Consider the following 14248-nt stretch of genomic DNA (forward strand, 5'->3'; position numbering starts at 1 on the left):
TCTACACCATCTTTTAGAAGCTTTCTATTTTCTTCTTAATTCAATACATCATTCGTTCAGTCCATTATGTCGTGGTATTCATATTAGTAAAAACTAGATTGTATTTACGTTGATTATGAAAAAATTTTTATCACCCCAATTTTATTTGCCTTCCATTATAACTGTTTACGATTGAGAAGTCGTCCAGTTAATAGGTGAAAGAAATAAAATCTGTTTTGCAGTGTTAGCGTTTTAATCCACGTATGCATATGCACAGAGAGCATGGGTATTTAATATTATATTCATTACTGCTCAAAAGCATTTAATCGCTTATGGTAATTACTAGACTGCGGATCTTTATGCAAAATAAAAATGTCCTAGTTCAATTTCCAGGAACAGAAATGAAATAAAAATGTACTTTTTCTTTTGATAACTTGTGATTATTTTTGGATCATCGATTAATGAGTTAAATACGCCAAAAGAAACAGTGCAAAAATTCGCATTTCAACGAATATTTGCATCTTTTTTGTCAAAAATTTAAAGATTTATTTATATCCTCCTCAAATAATCTAATATTTATCTAAATAAACAGAATGTTTTTTCAAATAAATGAATGAAGATACTTGTCATATTCGTTTTTGAGAAATAGCATTAATTTTGAGAATTGACCATTTTGTATTTTTCTGAACAAACTCTGTAATGAATATAACAAAATTATGTGATAAAAATTAAGTAACTGCATAAAAAGTAATCTATACAAATTTTCTATGGAATTGATTTATTATTTACCAGGATATTCTTGGTGTACGAAATTGTCAATACAATTTATAAAATAAAAATTTTAAATCCTTAAAAATTCTCGATTCAGACGTAATAGTGCAAACATATTTCAAAAACTCGATTTTTTTGCCAATCCAGATGAATGCTACATCTGAAATATTGTGCTTGTCAGCAATAATTATTCCCGTCGTTCATATTATATATGCGTGTGCGTATAACTTATTCTTAACGTGTCAAGTAACGCAATTTAAAATACAAATAATAATGGCGGTACGAAAATCACGCGGCCTCATATAATAAAGATAATTAACGCAGCTTCGTAATCGTGTAAGCGGTATATGGAGGGCGGGGCTGCTTGTGTGTGATTTAGGGCTTAATATTGCACATCGAACGTTGACCACAGATGAGTTTTACGAGTTGGCACAGCCGTACAAACGAAGATTTCAAATGACGCTTTATGGCGTTGCCTGGGTCGTCTGTTCGATAAAAATTTTATTATAATTTAATCCTACATAAAATTATTTCAACGGAACAACTTCAATTCTCAATGACTATGTGAGAATATTAATTGTACAAACAATATTAGTCAGAAATTGATATGCTAGGCCAACGTTGGCTAAGTGTCCAAGCTGCTCAAAAGAATTTACATTACATAAATATTTAGCTCTTATTTGTATTTTGGATTTTTGGCTTTTTAAATAGCTTGAGAGCTTGTTTCATTACACAAAACTGATTCACATCGTCAGTTTAGATATGTAAATATAAAATGGCATCAAAACTGTTTGATACACAGAAACTTCTTACACACGATTCCAGCCATCATGTCTTAAAATAAAAGGTACTACTATGTTACTAACTTATACTAATATATACCAACAATACTACTAATTTTTTAGGTTTAGTTATTATTCGATAAAGACAGGCACAAATAGCAAATCTTTAAAGCTGTCATAAAATTCAAAATACTTAAATTAGAAACATCTTTTAAAATATATCTAGAGGCACTCGTTAATTTACATGCCTACTATCACTGGATGGATATGGCTATTATCACCATGGAGCACTAAAAGTGACTAATTTATATTATCTTACAAAAATAACAGGAACACGTTTATTCAGATTTTTAACCATTCTTAGGACGTATGTATAAAGAATTAAATTATTGAATGAATTCACCATAAATAGATATTTACAATATCAATAATCGTAAATTAGAAGATCTGGAACTCAAAGATCTGGTGGCCTTGTAAAATAACAACATTGAATGTATTTAGATATTCTGCAACTTTTATTCCAACTGGACAGGAAATTTTTGTGAAAAATAAAAGTAATTTGAATTAATCGGAAGATATAGGAACTATATAGATATTCGTTTCTTTTCTTAATAATTTTAATGGATTGTAAATGATACAACTGTATTTTCAAGTGGCATAAATATCTTCACTGTTTAATATTTAGCTACTCATTTTTATCATAAATGTATTTCTATAATTTCAGTAATTGTCCAGTAAGAAACCGATCGATTTGATTATGATAAGTTTAGCGTTGAAGCTTCAGTATTTATAATTAGACCATAGATCTTTATGCAAAATAAAAATTGCATGCTTCAATTGCAAGAAGTTTGAACCACGAAAAAATTTCTCTCCTTCTTTAATAACTTCAAGAAGCTAAAAATACTACGTTGTTACTTTGAAATTTGTACACCTTCAAACTACAGCTACCCATTTTTGCAATAAATGCATAAAATCCGCAGTCTATTGATAGCAGAAGAATATAATTTCATTTCAACTGAAAGCAAGTGAATAACACTAATGTTTAGGAAATTCTGTTGGAAATGTTCGTCACGACCCTGACTGAATATTATATGGCAAGAGTTAATTCAGTTTAATAGGAGTTTATTAAGAGTTAACCAACTGTTGGTATGTGATACGTTAACCCTTGGACTCTTATGAGCTCTAGGCCTATGCCGGAGTCGTTTCTGACCAACACCAATATTTCACTACAGTTTTCTTTAGATATAAGGCGATGTTTCGGGACCGGCTTTCGTCGTATTTCGGATGAAAAAGAGAAAAGAGAAGGGGATAGCGATTTTCTTATTTCGAAACAAAAATTGTCGTCTTATATCGGAATAAAATTGTACATATCGAGTTTATCCTCACCGCGACGGGTCACGAATGACTCCGGCATAGCATACGGAAAGTTAATAGAAGAATGTCGAAGAGCTTAGCAGGAAAAGACGTTGTTGCTAAATCAATAATATCGCCCGGATGTGGCATCGTGCACGAAGACGTATGCATTTTTGAAATTATTAATTCTCGCATCATGTTCGTCGCGGCGATGGATGTTGAATAAAATAGCCTCGCGCAGGCCGAGGATTTAGGATCGATCCATGGGGCTGAATGGAAAAGGAGCGAGAGAGGAGGGAGAGGAGCTAGAGATTTAAATGCGTCGGCGTACACGTGCAACGAACATTGCATGCTATTATCAAGGATATCCGAGGTAATGATCAGCCGATCGTCTTCACTTGTTTATGGCGGTGGTTTGCTCGCGATCTTGCCTCTGTAATTAATTTAACCAGCGCATTTCTGTCTATTTCTCTTCAACGGCCGGAACGAGCGGGCACGGTTCGCATATACGCGCGAGATGCGAACCGTTGATCAACTCCTCTTGACTTACGATGATGCACAGCCTCTTATGCGAATTTATCCGGCCTTTCGCTCCTTACCAAGAAAGAAACTATTAACTGGCGACTATCAGCGTCGGACAGGTGAAGTATTATGTACGCGGCCGGACTTTCGCGAAAAATCCGAAAGCCAATTAGCGCGCCGGGCCCGCGCTTGAATAGTTACACCGAAAATAGATGTTCCTTTCGAGAGGCGGATGTAAATCAGCTGCAATTAAATTCTTAATTAAGAGCGCCCACTGTGCCGCGTTGATGAAGTTCGCAATTAGACGAGAACATGCTTTCTTCCCCTTTATTTTCTATATTTTTTCCCCCCGACCGTTGTTTTTGTCTTTTTCCACTCTGGTTTCTTGTTGTTGTCAGTTTTGCCTTACATTCCACGGGGAATAGTTGCAGTAACAATCGGCCGTAATTTGCATATGAAATGGACCGTATAATCATTTCGTGCTGGCTGTTTGAAATTAATCCTCACTTCATCTTCTCTTTGTATTATACTTCGTTTGATGTTGATTACTACTATGTTGCAAAACCACCCTTTTCGAAAAATAACCAACACTCCGAAGGAATTTACGTTCTGCAACACGCTTGCACCGGATCACTTTATATTTTGTCCGCCAATCGAGGATGATGACTTAGTTCGTCATACTTGTTGAACTTACTAGTTACCCTTGGTAGCTAATTTTCATATTTCTTTGCCTAATGATACTTCCACTTAATCATGTTACTTATGCTGACGTAAACCATATACTAGACATGTTTATTGAAACTACTTCAAATTGATCTTCTTCATGCTTAAGTATGTCGGCATAAGTGCTTAGAATTATACAGTTTCTTGGTTAACGAGGATTCGCTGCATACAAATTCGTGATTATTAAAAGTTGGCTATGTAGCATAGCCTTTGTGATTGAACGCGATGCAAATTGTTCAATTCATCGACATAATAATTTCCTAAAGTAATGTATTGTTACGACATGTAATTTTATGGAAATGGTGCCATAGTAGAATGTTACTAATTATAGTCATTGCTGGTAGATAATTGCATACAGAGTATGTTTCATTTCTACAGCATGACATTAAATCGTTTAGTTCATAAAAACATAAAATATCACTTAAACCGTGGCTGCCAACATTTGTTTCATTGTTTTACTGTGGAACGTATTACTAGTATTACAGATTAAAACCTAAAGATCTGCTTGCCTGGACAACAGCAACTGTAAAACATTTGTAAAAACATTGATAAGTTCTTTTTATTTGGCTTTGAACAAGCATGAAGATTAGCAAGAAAAAAAAATATGTTGTAACATAATAATTGTACCGGTAGCAAATCTAAATATGTTTTAATTTTAACAATTTAGTTGTGACTCATTACAAATGCAGATAACTGTGATTAAATAAAAACTACTTACAAACAACGATTTTATAATTCATTGTACTTCTCTACTTTGTTAATAAATGAAAAGAAGATATTGATATTGATATTAATGCGGAAGATCGATTATGGTTGTCACAAATGCTATAGTACAGAAACAATTGACAGTCAAAATTTATTGATAGCTCCGATAAATTTTGTCACATATTTTCGACTACTATATTTTTTACTTGATCTTGTAGCTTAGAGTATTTTCTAAGTTACTTTAATGACTTTAGTGCATTATGTAATACAGACAGGTTAGATAACTTAACCACCGGGGGCAGTACATGATGCCACAGTACATTCAAGGTTATTTGTCACATGTGACAACCTAATGACTCTGGTGATTTAATTCAATTTATTGATTTTGATTAGGTCTGCTGACTTATTAATTAGCCACAGTATTTAATAAGATTCTGTTATGAGAGGTATCGAACAAATTATATGTGAAACATATTTTTATCCATCAAACAGCTTTTAATAGAATTTAGGTGTGAGGTATTGAAATATATGTGAGGCTGTATCTCCTCTATTTCCTTCCCGCAACATTCTCTCTCTACACTACCACACCAGCACACACACACATCTTTCTACTGCCGCGCCATCTCCCCTCACATATATAAAACTACCTCCACATGTTAAACTATTTTTATTTAATCGTAATGATTATTTAAAATAATTTGCAACCGAAGAATTTTCACAATTCTTAATTTTGTTGCAACAAGCATTTCAAAGTTTAATTTTATGTGTTATATGTAGTCTTTCAGATGCATAATCATATCAACAAAATGAGGTTTCTAATTGGTTTTCTTATAAATATTCATAAGTTTGATTTTGTGTTTGAGACTGTGTAACATTTATAACAACCACTTACGTAATGCCGTCAACAATAAAGATAATAGTTTCATAATTAAATGGACTTTTCATTAATTAACTTCGTTATTTAAAATTTGTGACAATCAACCCCAGATAGGGTGAGAACCAACGCAAGCTCGGGGTGCATTGTCACAAAATCTTTCCTGAAGATAATTTAAATTAATTTTCAATCGTATTGATAATATCCACGAGACTAATTTTATTGACAAAGTAAGCAGTTTATATTAGACTCATCAAGGTGGTGTTTCCAGTAGCTATAACTTGTAGAAAAATCAAAGTAGAGAAGTGTGACAACCATACCCAATCTCCCCCATACTGTTTTGTGGTTTGAGAAACAGAGATCAAATTTCCCGGGCCATAAGTGCGCATAACGCGGAAGAAAGGCGACGATTAGTCACGAGCTATTAACGAGGAATCCGGCCTGTAAACTAAATTGCCGTATTACAAGCTATTCTTATATTACGAAGTTGCAGCGAGGCCGCTCGTTACCTAAATCCGAGCGTTAAGCATTAAAGTCTCGACCGGCTTAAACAGCATATTAAAGTTCGCGGAACAAGAAACATTAGTGAAAACTTAGCATTCAACGAAGCAGCCTCCCTCGTGCGTAGTTCCATTCTTTAGAACGCTGGGTTTTAGGATGCCCGGGCGAAGTCTATTATTCAAACAATTCTACCTTTTCAGCTTCACGATTTTATGCTTTCCGTAAATTCTGCGTAACAACGGCCTTCATAAATAATACGTGAAACAAATATGAAAGGGTGAATTTCTTCGCATTAAAACATAACATGTAGGCATACGCAATCGCTTTGTCCATTAGATCTAGATATCATCGACAAGAAGATAAAGAACATAAAAATAAATATTTGGAAAATCACTTTTAATCATAAAATCAAAACCCAAAATTTTCTACGACATTTAGTAAAAATTACAATCGTTAAACCTTATAGTTATAGCGCAGATTTTAATTTAAATTGTAAACTTAGTCTGTAGTTATCCAAGAAAGTGGAATTTATAATACCTACTTGTCAACAAGAACTGTAAAATTTTTAAAACCTGGGTGCTTAGTCATTTAATGGTTCAAAAATATAGAGTACTTCCAATAAATAATTTTGGAAGATTGAAAACATTAACTTCTTATATTATATGTACAAGATTGAAAAAAGAAGATTGATGTTAATTATATTTATTTATGAATTTCTTGTTCGAAAGACAAATTTAAACAATTGATGACATCACACAACATTGTGAAAGAAGTAAATGCGGTTCTATTTAAAAACAAAATGATTAACAAATTAACAGAACGTTTATACTAATTCTTAACGAGGTATTCGTCATGAACTAAATGGTATTGGAATTTATTGACGAGTAAAAGGATATACACTAGAATGAAGAACAAAAAGATATGATAATAATTTTACCTAAAAAGGTTAAAAAATGAATATTGGAGGAAAGAAATTATCCTCGAACACTTTCACCAAACAATTTACTTAAGGGTGTGGACTACTTCACTAGTGTGCGGCATACTCACACCAATTAGGTCAGCAGACATGCATATACAGGGTGAGTATGGCAGGGTGAATAACTTCTACATTTTTTGAGATAGGAAGAAACGTTTCAGACAAAAATTATTTGGTTTCGATGGACCCATTACGTGGCGTATGTAATGTTTTTTCAGGTGGAGATGCTTAGGAAAGTTGAAGACCAACTTAATTTTTTAAAATGATTGCATTACGCAGTAAAGTGCGCGATGATTAATAGCAGCACAGGCTCTTTTTATGCGTTCCTGCGTTTTGTATCTGTTGTGACCAGATTATTTTGGATCGAAGCAGTTTCTTTACATTTTGAATTGACTTGTCAGTTTGATTTCATTAATAAAGCTGAAAGTATCATACTACGTAAACATTCACAGTGAATTTATATTTTTCGTTCTTTTTTCTGTTTATGACCTTAAATGACCTTGAACGACTATATATGTGGTTCCATTTTTTAAAAAACTAAGTTTACCTTCAAGTACTTGCTTCGGCAGTACATATACTAAAATTGGAATGATACAGAGAAGATTAGCATGGCCCCTGCGCAAGGATGACACGCAAAATCGTGAAGCGTTCCACATTTTTAAATATGGGGGACTGCTGCAAAAAGCCACATATCCAAACTTGAAGCACTACAATCCATTATCCTTAGAACCATTGTAAATGCACCGTGGTACGTGAGAAATGAGCAAATTCGCAAGGACCTCAAGGTCAATTCCGTGGAAGAGGAGATAAACCGACTATGCAACAGATACCAACTCAGACTGGAAAATCATCCAAACGAAGCAGAAAAGAAGCTCTATACAAAAAACCTGCCTAGAAGACTACGCAGGAAGCACCCAACTGATCTTCTACACAAGGCTTAAAATTGTGTTCTCTAAAAAGATATTTTCTACTGGGAAAATATCAACGGGCTAAATTCACTTATCTTGTTAAAACAATCTACCGAATGTCCTCTGGGACAAATTGTAGAGTTTGAGGGAGTTAATAAAAATAAAAAAAGTTTACCTTCAAATCTCCTAAGCATCTCCATCTGAAAAAAGTTATGTATACCACGTAATGGGCAACCACATAACTATGGAAACCACATAACTGTTGTCTGAAACGTTTCTTCCTATTTCGAAAAATGTAAAAGTTATTCAGGTGGCTTGTCTTAGGTGCCTCACCCTATATACGAGAATTGTAAGGGTTCCGAATATTACGCTTTTCGCCACGATAACGCAACGATGTGAATTTTGAGTAAATTCGCGCGCTAGATAAAAAATCAATCTAGCGTGGATAACCCCTCAGAAGTTTTACTTTTGCGTATATTTTGTTGATTATTTACATATTTAATTGGTGTGAGTATGCCGCACATTCGTGAAGTCAGTTCACACCCTTAACCAAAAAATAAAATCATTCTTCATTTAACACAGTTCTGATGTTAGTTGAGAGGCTAGAAAATTGTAGTTGAACATTAAAAACCGGTAATTTTGTATAGGAAAAGTGCAGCTCAAAGTATATCGCGTGTAATTCCGACGGTATCATTCGGACGAAGGGAACGGTGCAGCTTCTAAGGGTCGCTCTCCATCTAATCTAGTAATGCGACACGCCTAGGGACACCGGAAAGCTTGTCCAGGAATGCCGGGAAAGGGGACATCATCATGGAATCGCTCCAATGGGAATCATTGTGTCTCATCTTTCTACCTTCTTGCTTAGTCATACTTATAACTTTCTTGCCTTATTGTTCTGCACCTTCGTCCCAGAGGAGTGAGACACACGCGCGCTGGTTTCACTTACCTCCCTACACCTTCTCCTAACTTTGAGCACAACATAATGCTACGTGTCCACGTGAGATGAACTCTCGTGAATAGAACTCTCTCATGATCTAATTCCTTTGGTCCCTTGAATGTGGATTCCATTCAAACTCGTTGCAGCAGAGTGATCACTGTTGATCTCTATGGAAAATGAAAAATTGTCTGCTATTAATTACTAGAAACTGATATTACACAGAATCTATTTCATCATTTGGTAACATTCGTAAATTGGAAAGTAATCTCTCGACATATGTGAACATTTCGGGACCAAAGTAGCAATTATATCGTGTACGAAGAAAAGAACAGCGGAGATACAATACTAATCAAGTGACAAAGCTTTTCTGTTTTTAATTATTATTTAATGAAATTTTTGCCTGCATATTTGTGAAATTATTCTTATTGAAATATCACCAAACCATGTGATTCATATTTATCTACTTCTTTAATTCACGGGATAGTAAAGTCTCCATTATCTGTACCAATCAGTGGAATTTGTATGTTTGCAATTGATATATGCAATTAGAATATTGAAAATATGTGATATTAATAGCAACTTTGTGGTTGAATGTGATTTTTATTCTAATAACAGTGCAATAAAAAAATTTGTTTTCTGTTTCCTGCGGATTTTAAAGTTCTTTCTTTTCTGAAGGTTTGAGTGATGTTTGATGAGGTTAGTGTTAGGTTTAAATTGAAAAATATTACTAAAAACAATTTTATCAGTTATAATTAAGTGTATACCGAGTTTAATTGCGAAAATTCTCACGAAACTAATTTTAATATACTATGTATTGTATTGTTTGAAGGAACTAAGCAATGTAAGGACAAACCTTAAAAAAAATAATTTGATGTATAACTTTGAAGATAAAGGAAGCGACGATTATATTCATACGCATGTGAACAAAATTACTTACAACATTCATCTCAATAACAAATTTCAAAGTAAATCAGTATGGCGAATATAGGCTATATTGTACTCTAGACTATTACTTTATTCTGAGAATGAAAGTTTCAAGAATTTATTCTCCAATGAAGATACAATAATTACTTTTGAATTTGTTTCTTCGGAAATGAAAGAGTCTAGTATATGTGACTTATATTCATTGAGAGTGAAAGTTCCAGAAGCTTACACCCGAGAGACGAAGTCTACTTGCAAGCAGAGAGACGTAATATTACTTTCCGGCAGTTCTGAATTTTATTTTTGAAGATAGAACTCGCAAGAATCAACTCTCATGTTTACACAGGCCTGAGACCAACTTCCAAAGATTGCTTCCGCGCGGATAGAAAGTATAAACTGTTGTGAAGTTACCACCAGGACCGTGTCTACTCGGCAGTTCTAGTTTTCTAGTAAGAAAAATTCACCAGTGGACACGTAGCATAGCACGAGCAACCCGGAACGTAGCCAGACATAAATTACTTCCGGAGTGTCGCCTTCGGATAATAGAATTTCTCGTGCTTGAGAAGATTCTACGCCAGAAAACTTTAAACGTATTGTCATGTTTTTATTTATTATTTTTATGTATAAAAAAACTATTTTATTAATATTTTTATGTATTATTGTTACATTTATTTATGTAAATAAAGAAAATAAATAAAATATGAATGTAGATATTTTTACTTGATTCTAATAGTTGTATGTTGAATTTAAGCAAAATAGGAAAACAGTAATTCGTTTTCCTTTGTTTATTCGTTGATAAAATAATTCATTAGAATTGTTATAATGACCTCCCCATATACTCATATAATTTTTGTTTGTTTTCAGGTAAGTTCCTCGTATTTGGTGACTCACTCACTTACACACCTGGTGAGTCCCATTAATTACAATACCTTTTCAATCTTCAAAGACAAAATAAGTTATAATTTTAAAATAACTGCATAATGAGGTACTTTCACCTAATACTTATTTTAATTAATAGATTAACCCTTTAGCCACTGGTATATATTCACAAATGTGTCTGTCTAAACGCAAAACAAAAAAAAAAGAAAAGTTGTACAAATGCTGATACATTCATTTCTTATCTATATGTGACGATTTATGTACATAAGAAACGTAAACACTCTACGCACTTGTTGCATTAACGCAATCTCGATAAAACAAATAAAAGTCATTAAGCTACCCCCGTTCTCTATTGACAACAGTTATAGTTAAAGCGTTAATGATGACTTATTTTTGTTTGAAACATTTTTCTGCCAAATCATCGGAAAATCGTGAAAGTTTTGAAAGTCTTGAAGGTCTTGAATCGTATATTTTAGACGTCGACACACAAGACGTTCAGACGTGACATTCGACAGTCTACATACGATGGCAACACGTACGTGCACCAACGTCCTCATGATATCGACAACTCATAGATACCAGTGCTGCTTAATCCCTAAATCGACTAACAAATGAGAAATAATGAATGAATGTCGAAGATTTATTCGTGAATAACGAATAACAATTTTATTGGAGGAAAAGTTATTTGTTAGTTACAAATAAATCTGATTCTTATCCATTAGTTGTCGATACTATGAAGCCATTGGTGTTAGTGTGTTTCGACTGCCGACTGTCGTGTCTCGCGTGTCGTTGTCTCTATAGCATACAACTCAAGACGATCAAGAGTTAAGAAGACTATTAAGACTATCAAGACGATGAAGACTTTCAAGAGTTTCAAGATTTGCAGGAATTTCAAAGTTTCAAGTTACGAATCAGATTCGAAGCGGTTCGAAGCGTCTCAAATCCCATCGCCAGTTAACAGAAGTAATACGAGTATCGGATAGATCGAAGAAAAACGCGTAACTGTTTCAATAAACAATAAGACAGCTAAAGTCAGAATAGTCATGGACGGTAAAAACCGAAGCAAAGCGTATTAGCCGCGGCGCCGATCACGGTTACGCGTTAGGTCCGCGCTATCAGTGACAAGATGCATCTTCATATTACTTAAATCGTGATGTCTTCCCACACGGGGACGACGCGACGGGGCAAAGCGTGCGGCGGCAAAGGAACGAATGGACACACGGACGAACATACAAGTAGACAGATTCAGTGAGCGGAGCGATGCCATGCTGAGGCGAACCCGAGCCGCCCCTGTAATCACAATTGAAGGCTATTTTCTCACCGCTCTGATGATGCACTCTGATGATGCCTACCTCGCATATAACCTCATAGGATCATCTCCATGGTGAGCATAGAGAGGAGGCCGAGTTTAGTTCCTCCGCCGCGACCGGTCTGGTGGTTCCGAGCAGAAAATAAGTATAGAAGATGATGGACGCTCCGAGTAATTCCCTCTAATAATTGAAATGTACCCGCCGGACCGCTTGGCCGAGAGCCTGTGCCAGTTTGCGGTGCATGCGTATGGGTTGATACATAATTGCGCGCGCACTATCAAGTCCAAAACCAATTTCGATTTCGTCCCCCGCGCAAAAAGAGGAGACCGATGCGGATGTGCCTTCTACGGCCGCTGACGCCCCCGCTCCACGCTCCGTAGAATCGGCAATCTAGATGGACCAAAGTTTTTTCGGTGATCGTCGCGAGATCCTCGTATTAACTTACCGAAGAAAATCTTAAACTGTCAATCTAGCTCGGCCAAAAGTCTTTTTTTATAACTATTCTAGGATCTTCTAATTCTTATTGTAACTTACTGAAGATCTCCAGCTGTTTTACATTATAACTGCGGTTCCTTTATGTAAATGGAATAAAAAATTCCCGTAAAATGGCAGGAAGTTGCAGATAATCAAGGCAAATAGTAATTTGAACATTCAAACGTGTTTCCTTTACATTGTTTGAAACTTTCTCAGAAATATGAGCGAATTATGGACATTCGCTAATTTTATAAAGCCCAAGAACTAGACAGTGAATCTCTACGCAAAATATCTTGCATTAACTGCAAAAAGTAGGATTTAAAAAATTTAATTCATCTTTTCACAATATTAATAAACTGCAAACAATATTACTATGGTCTTAAATTGTCCTAATGTCTTCTCTATTTTTTATTCCGTCTGCCCCTTTTTTTTTTGTAAATGTATAAAACCTACAATCTATCGATAGTGGTATCTATTCAAAGTTGATTCTATCAGAGGTGTGTTTTTGAAATAATGTAGCTCGAATTGGTAACATATTTTCCTGTTTTATGTCGAATATTTGTTCACAAAGTTTATGTTTTAAGATATATTATACCTATCTTATAATATGTTCTTTAGTTAACAAGGACAGATTAATTTCTTTAAAAATGAGATTTCTATTCATATTTCTCGAGTAACTGTGCTTACAATGCCAAGAGCGAAGACCCAACAATTTGTTTACTCTTGACGAATCAAAACAATGCATTGAACATAAATGACACCAATTAAGACAAAAACCAGTTAAAAAATTATAATTATTATTATTTATTATAATTATGATTATAATATTATTATAATTATATTATCATTATTATAATCATTATTATTATTATTATTATTGTTATTATTATTATTATTATTATTTTACAAATCGCTGCTAAAACGAATAATTTCCGTGATAAAAAATAAGAGGAGGTTCTACAAAATATTGAATATTAAACGAAACTGGTAAATTCTTTTTGTACATTCTATTTGTTAAACACATCTGCTGTTATTTTATCCCATTAAGTTTTCTTGAAAGTTTACATTTTACTAGATAAATTCGTGCGAGACGACATTTTAATTTCACCAACTGAATCAAATAAACAAGAACAGTGTAAACCGTGTACAGTGATTTCTCTGTATATGTCGCCAAGGCCTGGATGATAAACGTCGCGGAATTCTCCCCACTACCACTGGGTATACCCCGTGAGGGGCCACGAAGCTCGAGAGGCCTCAGACGCCCAGGAGTGTAAACATAACACGGTTCGGGTATGTCTCCTAGACGATACCCGACGCTGGTGAGACCCGTGTTGTTGACAGATATCGAGAATTCACTGTACATGGGAATTTTCATTTCTGTTATGTGCTACATAAAAATGAAGAGATTAGTAGGGTGTCCTATCTATTCGTCTCTGATTGCATATCCCGGTCAGCCAATGCATTTCATCCAGATTTGAGCGAAAACAAGAGTCGAGAAAAGACAAGGCGTGTCTGAACAGGGCAGAGGTGGAGAGGAACCAGCTGGCGCTGTCCTGTCGGGGGCATTAATCATCGAAGTATCTAAATGACGGGATTCCGATGTATTACCATATAAATGACATCATATTTCTGG

General features: G+C 34.7%; 1 protein-coding gene and 1 non-coding gene across 3 annotated transcripts in view; both read left to right on the plus strand.

The window, feature by feature from the left end:
• The window catches only part of LOC143363844 (protein trachealess-like), a 311845-nt gene that overhangs the window by 192355 nt on the left and 105242 nt on the right, over positions 1-14248 (plus strand). The window lies entirely within an intron of this gene.
• LOC143352183 (U6 spliceosomal RNA) lies at positions 7740-7846 on the plus strand. The gene has a single exon (XR_013081872.1). It is a non-coding gene; the product is annotated as a U6 spliceosomal RNA (small nuclear RNA).

Source organism: Halictus rubicundus, chromosome 2 (assembly GCF_050948215.1).
Source record: "Halictus rubicundus isolate RS-2024b chromosome 2, iyHalRubi1_principal, whole genome shotgun sequence".
In the NCBI taxonomy this organism is placed as follows: domain Eukaryota; kingdom Metazoa; phylum Arthropoda; class Insecta; order Hymenoptera; family Halictidae; genus Halictus; species Halictus rubicundus.